General features: G+C 38.3%; 1 long non-coding RNA gene across 1 annotated transcript; it reads right to left on the bottom strand.

The window, feature by feature from the left end:
- Nucleotides 1-1,163: 1,163 nt before the first annotated feature.
- LOC308037261 lies at nucleotides 1,164-6,627 on the bottom strand. The gene is made up of 5 exons (XR_013921775.1): nucleotides 6,263-6,627; nucleotides 4,442-4,529; nucleotides 3,623-3,792; nucleotides 1,498-1,586; nucleotides 1,164-1,323 (listed from the first exon to the last, which is right to left on the bottom strand). It is a non-coding gene; the product is annotated as an uncharacterized lncRNA (long non-coding RNA).
- Between the last annotated feature and the right edge of the window lie 1,924 nt (nucleotides 6,628-8,551).

Raw genomic sequence — 8,551 nt, 5'->3', positions numbered from 1 at the left:
TGATATTTTAAAAATGTATGGGAAAGCACAAAAGTAGAATGTTACTAACACAGCTGAGACCAAATTTACGTGAGGGCTGGATGCATATGTCATGTATAATCATTTCAGAAAACCAAACACCTACAAGTCTGTGTTGTAAAGTAACGTTCTTATCTGACCGAAGCAGATCTAAGTAGGACAAACTAGAGAAAAAGGATGATGGTGTGAGCCAAAACAAAGTTCAGATCCTGATTCAAAAGGGCCTCTGCCCAATTGCCCCATATCTGAGCCTGAACAAAGAACAAAGTCATAAATTTAGTTTGCTGTGGCTAAGAATGATGGCAGCAGTTAGACACCCCCACCTCACCACTGCAGTCCTGTATTCCTTGGGCTGAGCAGCAGCTCAGCCTGAAGAAATCAAATGTTTATTTCGAGAATATCATCTTGGCTCTCCATTAGGTAGAATAACGTACTAAAGAAGTTACTCAGCCAAATTAAGTGTTTATTTCAGGTTACTTGGGGAGTTCTGGAACAAACATTCATCTCCACAGTCACCACAGGAGGCATGAAGTGGCTAATCCAAGATCATTTTGCTTTCAAAGTGAGCTTAAAAACCAACAAAACAAAAGAAACCCACCAAAAAACCCCACACCACAAATTCGAGAAATACATCTACCACACTGCTGAGTTACACTCACAAAAATCCCAACTAATAGGTTAACCTGCAATCAAGAACAGAACAATGAAGAATATTAGCACCCTTATTTGTATTTCTTTAGATTGTAAACTTTTGCAGCAGGGTAGCTACATCACAGTGCATTCACCATAAGAGAAACCTGAACAACCAGACCTATGAACTTAGGGGAAACTTAAATAGGTTGACCGTATTAGGCCAGATTTCACACAAAGACTCCATCCCTTTCTTTATGTTACCTATCAAAAAATTTTGAAGGTACAAACTCAATGGGTTTAATATATAACTCAACATTGCTGTCCACAGTATACTTCTGATTTCATAGTTTTAGCTATTTACCTTTTTCTTTTGGTCCCTCTTAGAGGAATTTTTGCCTCATTCCTGGTAAAGAGCTACTATGAAAGTAGGTTGTTTAATCTGATAGATTCTTGGACATACTTAATTAGAAACTATTAAAACAAATCACTTTAAATATTATATAGCTACCTCTACGTGACATGATGTTAGCCTGGAAAGTCTTCCAGTTCCTAATTTGAGCCCACTGTCTGCTTTGTCTTCTCTCTGGTCCAAGATGACAGAGTCGTCTGCAGAAAATAAGCTCTTGCTTTTTAAAAGTGTCTTTAAGTATAAGATTCAGATGATCCTCCAGTCTGGAAAACACAAAGTTCAGACTACTGAATATACGATAACTGGTGTGATCACCTCTTAAAGAAAGTGGAAAGCAGAAGCAGGAGGGCAAAAAACAACCCTAAGACTTGACAAGAAACAGAAACAAAGAATACATTTAATAGATGTTCTTTGCAGCAGTATCAAAGAATACACACCAATAAATCAGTCTTTATTTCCAGCAGCAAGTCTTCAAAAAATGTTGAAGCCGACCCAAATATGGCCAAGCATGAACGGAAAAATCTTCCTGAAAAGATGGAAACCAAAAATGCCATAGAAATACATCATTTGTTAAGCTAGGTTTTTTGTGGTTTTGAGTGGCTATCAATTGAGACTGCTGTAGCAGACTCTGTGTCAATGACACATTTAGCACACTCCACTTAATGACTTCTCACTCACATTTGCAATGGTAATTCTCTGGTGATACCAGCTGCCAACAATAGTTCTCTGTGACACTATAATGGAAACAAGCTGAGAACTGCAAGGAGACATTCAGGCTGCGGAGCCCCTTCGCTCACCTGTCTGTTAACAGCAGCAGCCCAACAATTAATTCTACACCCTATTACTATATTGTTGGAGAAGCTGGTAAGGGCCAGGACACCAAGAGATCTACAGGCAACACAGGACAAATGTTCCCACTTTAATGGTAAGCCTGTGTGAACGCGTTCCAGTCCATGCAAATTAGTATAACTGTAAATATGACAAATCCTGGCATTGTCAGGCTGTTAATTTTGATAAGCAGAATCTGGAGATTGTTACTGTGGCCTTTGTGGAAGTCAGTGTCCCAGTAGCATCTTTGCTGTACAGACTGAGCTCAGCTTCTCCATTGCAATTAATCCTGAAAGATATAAGACTGAGAAACAATCTGTATACCAGCATCAATCCTAACCTTGCTCTCAGAGCATATAGCATTTTAAAAAGTTACTTGAAAGAAAATAAGCTGAACCTGGTTAGCATGCAAGCCACAAACAACAGACAAGTGCACAGCACAGCACTTGGTTTTACAAAGCATCTTTGTCCTTATGCACAAGTTAAAAAAAAAGTTAAATATTTGTTTGCAATAATACCCATTCTTTTACGTACAAATATATAGCCTGCTTCCATAAAGGAAACAGTCCACACAAAACCAGCATGTGATCATGGCATCCACTTCTGGATCAACGATATCAAAACCAAACCAAAACCCATACAATGTAAATACCAAACACCTTCTAACTACTCTCAGAACTATTATGTCTATTTAAAAAGCAGCTTTCACCAAGTTCTTTTGAGAAAATAATTTTCAGGATTTACTGATAGTAACTGAAAACAGACATAATGCACTAGAAAAACAGTTCCTTTTGAAAACATTACTCCATAATCCTAAATCAATTCTACGTAAGATCTGACCAACATACTTAGAAAATTACGACTTTCATAGTCTCTCTCAAATACCATTGCCTCTAGAATCAAGCCACCTCCTTCAATAATTTATAACACAAAAAGAATTAAAATAGTCTTTCCTAGTCTGTAAATACGCCAGGAGTATATCTGACAAATCTGAGTCATGTTTTCCTACTTAGAGCAATGTAACATTTAGTCTTTGGACTACAATAAGAGGAGACACTTTTTCGGAGAAGACAACAAAAGCAACTTTTAGCAGGATTTTTTTTTCTAAATCATGAAATTAAATTTTAATTCTCATACCAACTGTTAAAAATTTTGCTTATCAACTACCAAATGCTTTGGTCTACTTCTGCTGTATTCTACATGGAATTACCAGTATCATCTAGAAAACAGGCCATGACATTCACAGAGGGTTTCTGACAAGCAAAAAAAATGACCATAAAAGATGAGGTTTTTAGGGACATGGTTTAGTGCCAGTATTAGGTTAATGGTTGGTCATGATGATCTTGAGGGTCTCTTCCAACCAAAGTGACTCTATGATTCATTCTCAAGTCCGAGAAAGTCAAAAGAGGAGGTACAGAATACCACCAATTCTGGAAGGCACAGGGAGCGTGTCCATTTAGATTTCATTTTTCAAGATGTAGACAGAAATATAATAATTAACAGTTAAAGATTTAGCAAAAGCAGCAGGTACCAAACCAGCCTTACATGAAGAGCTGGGGGGCTACTTTGATGAAAGCTGAATGATACATTAACAAATTTGACTTCAGGACAGCCTTTGAGACAGTCTCCCACCCCAGCCTCACCCGGGAGCTGAGGAAATATAACAAGGGCAAGTGCAAAGTCTTGCATCTGGGTAGGAACAACCCCAGGTTCCAGTATAAGTTGGGGAATGACCTGTTGGAGAACAGTGCAGAGGAAAGGGACGTGGGGGTCCTGTTGGACAGCAGGATGACCATGAAGCGGCTGAACCAGGAGCCAGCGTCTCACTGTGGAGAAGGCAAAGCCCAAAGAGAACCGCAGGTGAGGCTGTCAGCCCTGCTCTGCCTGCCGCTGGCAAGGACACCCTGCAGACACAACAGCAATGGACACAAAAAGCAACATGGAAAATCCAGGTTGGACATGATGACAAAGTTTTTTCACTGGGAGGGTGGTGAAGCCCAGGAACAGGCTTCCCAGAGAGGCTGTGGATTCTCTGTCCTTTGGGGTTTTCAGGGCTTCATAGGACAAAGCCACAGCTGACCCCACCAAGTGCTCGTCAGAGCCCTGCTTTGGATGAGTGGATAGACCAGAGACCTCCACAAGTCCCATCTGACCATACTTAGAACTCCATGATCTCATTAATTCCTGTGATATGCTTCCAGCGGCTATAGCCTTGCTTAAATAGTTATCCTCAGTCATGGCGAAGTCAATAAGTCTTTGGAAAAAGTATTATCCATAGATGACATCAGTACTGACTTCGCTATAAATACCTAACTGTTATCAATAGACTAAAGTGCTAGCAGCTCCAACAGTTCTGGAAGCACAAATATTTTATGTTAAAACTATTTTAATCAGAGAGTGCCAAATAATCTATAGAGAAAATAGAAATTGCATACCTAAGCCTACTGAATTTAAATATGCTGCCAACCACCATCCCAGGGTCACCTTTGTAGATCACACTCAATGTTCTTCCAGAAAAAAAAAACCTTCAAGATGGTTATTTTATGTCAGTACCTTTAAGAACAGGAAATATATAGAGATATTTTCACTTCGCTTGCTTGTAGAAGCTCCCTCAAATTTGAAAAATGCAGTAGAATGTTCCCTACAAGACATAATTTTGAACATTAAATTTTTAAAATGTCACTCTTAAGCAATATACAAGGCTGCCTTACATTTAAAGACACACTACAGATTTTTAAAGTCTCCATTTTTCCCTAACAAGGCTCAATTCTGTTTCCTCACAGCGTTAAATACAGCTTTTCAAATCACAATAAACTAAATATAGAAGATGGACAGCATGACCCAAACTGTTTATTTTATCACATCACAAATGCAGCGCTTTAGTGATAGTGACAATTAAACCAATTACAGTAAACAAACAGTTTGGAAGTAATTCAGGAGTAGGACTGACTCCTGCAACTCACTTCTAGGGCCACACAGATTAAGCAACAATTCAATGCAATAGATAAAACAGCTTGGTGAAGGGGAAACCTGTGTCATTCACCTGACATTATAATCCTGATTTTGGGGTACTTTTCATCCAGTGAACCTTGAATTATTTCATGATGTCACTCAAGTTTCAAAATAAGAAAAGTACTTGATTTAATCACTAAGACTAGTAGCTAAAATGAACTCTCTCTTGCTTGCATTGACTGGTGTTTTTCACACCTCTTTGGTGAACCAACCAATGTATTAATCTAAAGAAAAAAGTAAATCCTACACCCACATTGGCGGGTATTCCAACAGGAGCAGATCAGCAAAAACAAAACAGTTTGTGCTGAAGGCAACAGGCAAACTAGATATATACCAGGAGGTCTTGCTTCAAAATTAGCTCTCATCATACCTATGGTTTAAATCGTCTTAAAGCAAACACATTAGCCTAATCCAGAAGCACACCTTTCCATTTTGTTTGATCCAAAAAAAGTTGACCCGCATGTTCCACAAAAACTGCAGAATGGTAATTGGACACCATCAGAACAGTCACGTCAAAATTGCATTCCTGAACACAATTAAAACATGAATGTAATTCACTATGTGACTTTTCAACTGCTGTGCAAGTTGAATCAGTTTAGCGAGATGTCTGCTGAGTGCCAAAGTAAAGTAAATGGCAGAAGCAGCACATACGGCAGGAAATCCTTTTTAAACCTTTAAGCCATTAGATAATTCAGCAATACAAATTAGAATAATATCCCAATGTGGTTTCAATTTGGCAACAAATTTTCTAAAAAAGGTGCAAATTTACAGGTCCATTTTGGGGTTCATATCAATGTTCACAATGTCAAGAAATATTCTAAACCTGCATTGCCAAATGCTACGCAGGCAGAGCTACTTGTACTATCTGGAGAGCCCCACTCTGAGCAGGATTTCAAAGTATTTTGTAGGATCTGCTACAAATTATTCCTACATTCAGTCTTGGCAAAGTACTCAAAGAGAATTATTCAAGATTCTTCATCTTCTCTGTTTTTCATATGAAACCAACTAACCAAAACTGTTTCTTAGAGGAAAATAAAGAATCAGCAGCAAAGAAAACCATTATCCAGCCTACAGTCACAAGCGTTCTGAAGATAACACCACACAGTTTTTCCAAAGTTAATCCTGAAGCAATTTTTATTAGCTGCATTTTAAGTCACAGAACCTAAGCACCTAAACTTTATGCACATTTGTAAAATATAGAGCGATGCATGAATGCAACAATTACATGCAACTGAGATCTTCGTAACACCTCAAACAGAAAACAACTGTGCAATAAGAACATCATTTTGTGCGATTTAGCATTGCCTCCCTTAATGAGGGAGGCTGTTGCACAATGACCATGCCAAAACCACAAATACTCACAGCACATCTTGATTTCTGGTGCGCTTTCAGGATGGTTTAAATTGAACATGGTAACAGAACGGTGGCGGAAGAGAAGTCCTGCTCTATGTCATCCAGCTGAGAGATTCCTGCTTTCTCTTACAGGAATTTTATAATTTCATGATGCAAGAGCTGTTTATTAGCTGTAAACTTTACTGGAAAAAGAAAAAAAAGGAAAAATATTAGTTTTCTGCTACAGGAGGTAGCCACTCTCAGTTACTGGGTGGCAGTAAAATCCTCAGCAGTGACAGGACAAAGGTGCTGTATAGGGCAGGACTGGCTATTTTGGTGGCAATATAGTGTTAAATCAACATAGGTGAATTGTTTAACCACAATAGGAACCCTTCCCCACCATCTCCTCAAAAAAAAGAGAGCAATACTTTTGATACCCCTGGTATCAACGTTTTAAGTGGGAACGGTAACATGAGCAAGCTGCATGTCTCATAAAGACACAGTAAACAGCAAAAAAAAGCAATTCGGCAACACGATGCTCCCTTAAAGCTTGTATCAACTTTATAATCGTTTGGATGTAGCTTCAATACTTCCATGCATTGCAACAAGATACTAACATTTGAATGAAACAGCAGAGGAACATCAAATTGCCTTTCACTCTTGATATCAAATTTCACCCCAAATGCAGACTCCAACTCCTTGTAAATCAACTGAGCAGGATGTGCTTTTCCAAATGAAGGAGAGTGTCACAAATCTGTCTGTCTTTACCAACACCCCACCTGTGGGTACATGGACAGTCCAGAAGGCATCCTGACCTCCGAGAGGCAAGGACAAACCAAAGGAATGCAACAATAAACAAAAATGTTTCTCAGTAGACAGAGGCATCTCAAGCACTTAAGGCAAAACCTCCCTTGAAGAACTTGGCAGTATAATACATTTCTGAATGCTAATATTCCCAAAAAATATTTGTGAAAACCTCTAACCAAGGATGTGGTTCAGCCCTCCTTCGGTGTCTCGCTGGCTACTAACACATTAACCTAAGTCCCTTCATGAGGTCAAGGGTACAGCTCTGCAGAACAGTTTGCATGGGAGATGCAAGCCAAGCCCAGCAGTACAGCTCCCACACAAAAGCATCACTAAGTCTGGAGTTTCTACACTATACATTTGATTTTTATCAGGATTTTAAAGTGAACTACACTAGAACCCAAACCAAAATCTCATTAAAACCAGGCATCTCCTCAAAATAAGCTAAAAAAAGCCACCCACCTAATTTCATGACATTTACAGATGTGTTTACAAAAATAAAAAAAATAAGAAAACACATGGCTCTTCATAGGAATCCTGCCATACTCAGTTCACAAAAAAGATGATGTTCCCTGAAAGAGGTTTGAAGAACAAGGATGCTACAGCCCTTATCACTGATTTCACCTGTTGAAAGAGCTAAATGGTGTCTTAATTCAGCTTTCCACAAGGGTTATGAGCTGTTTCAACTGCTTTTTTATAAGCCAAAGAAATCACTAAAGGTAACTGAAGAAAACTCTCAGGGTGTTTGGAGATTGGCTTAATTTGTACACCAGCTCTTTCTATGTTGTTTATCTGTAAGTGAGGGACAAGTTACCGAAAACACTTTTTACAAATACCCACTACTTTTATTCTTTATCTGAGCGACCAACTGCAAATTCTCAGTGAACCTCCTTCACAGTCAGTTTTGCAGAACTGTTATATCTCAGAGATCAGCCGAGACCATTTAGTTCAACAGTAATGTTGTAAAAACATCAAGAAATTTCTCTAAGTAATCAATTCAATTGAAAAATAATAATGCAGCTATAGCATTTCTAAAACAAATCTGTTCTGTGAAAACAGTTAAATAAAATTAAATGTGTACAATGGGACCAATGAAGGTACACTTAAGGAAATACCACAAAAACAGGCTTTCAGTCATTGCATAAAATTTACTTAACGACAGACCAAAACTTACCACAAAGCCAGAAGTCAGCTGCCTTAGGCTCCACTTATAAGAAAAAGCAACATAGTTGGCTCTATTTGTTAAACACCATAAACAAATGAAATCTCACAAGTAATCTTTCGAATTCCAACTTAACTACAATACCATTTAAAAGCAGAACTCTTCAAATTAATTATATTCTCCAACTTAACGCAGTAGCTTAAAAGACAGGAAACAGTGTTATCAATAGCCTGTACACCACGGTGCTTCAAAGTCCAACGATTTGTTCCAATTAACTTCATGTTATAAACTGTCCAAACTATTACGGAAAATTCTGCAATAGTACATTTCTACTGTATCAATAAATTGACAGA

This window comes from Nesoenas mayeri, assembly GCF_963082525.1.
Source record: "Nesoenas mayeri genome assembly, chromosome: 2".
Lineage (NCBI taxonomy): Eukaryota > Metazoa > Chordata > Aves > Columbiformes > Columbidae > Nesoenas > Nesoenas mayeri.
The sequence above is the reverse complement of the archived record's forward strand: the minus strand, read 5'-3'. Positions and strand labels throughout refer to the sequence as shown.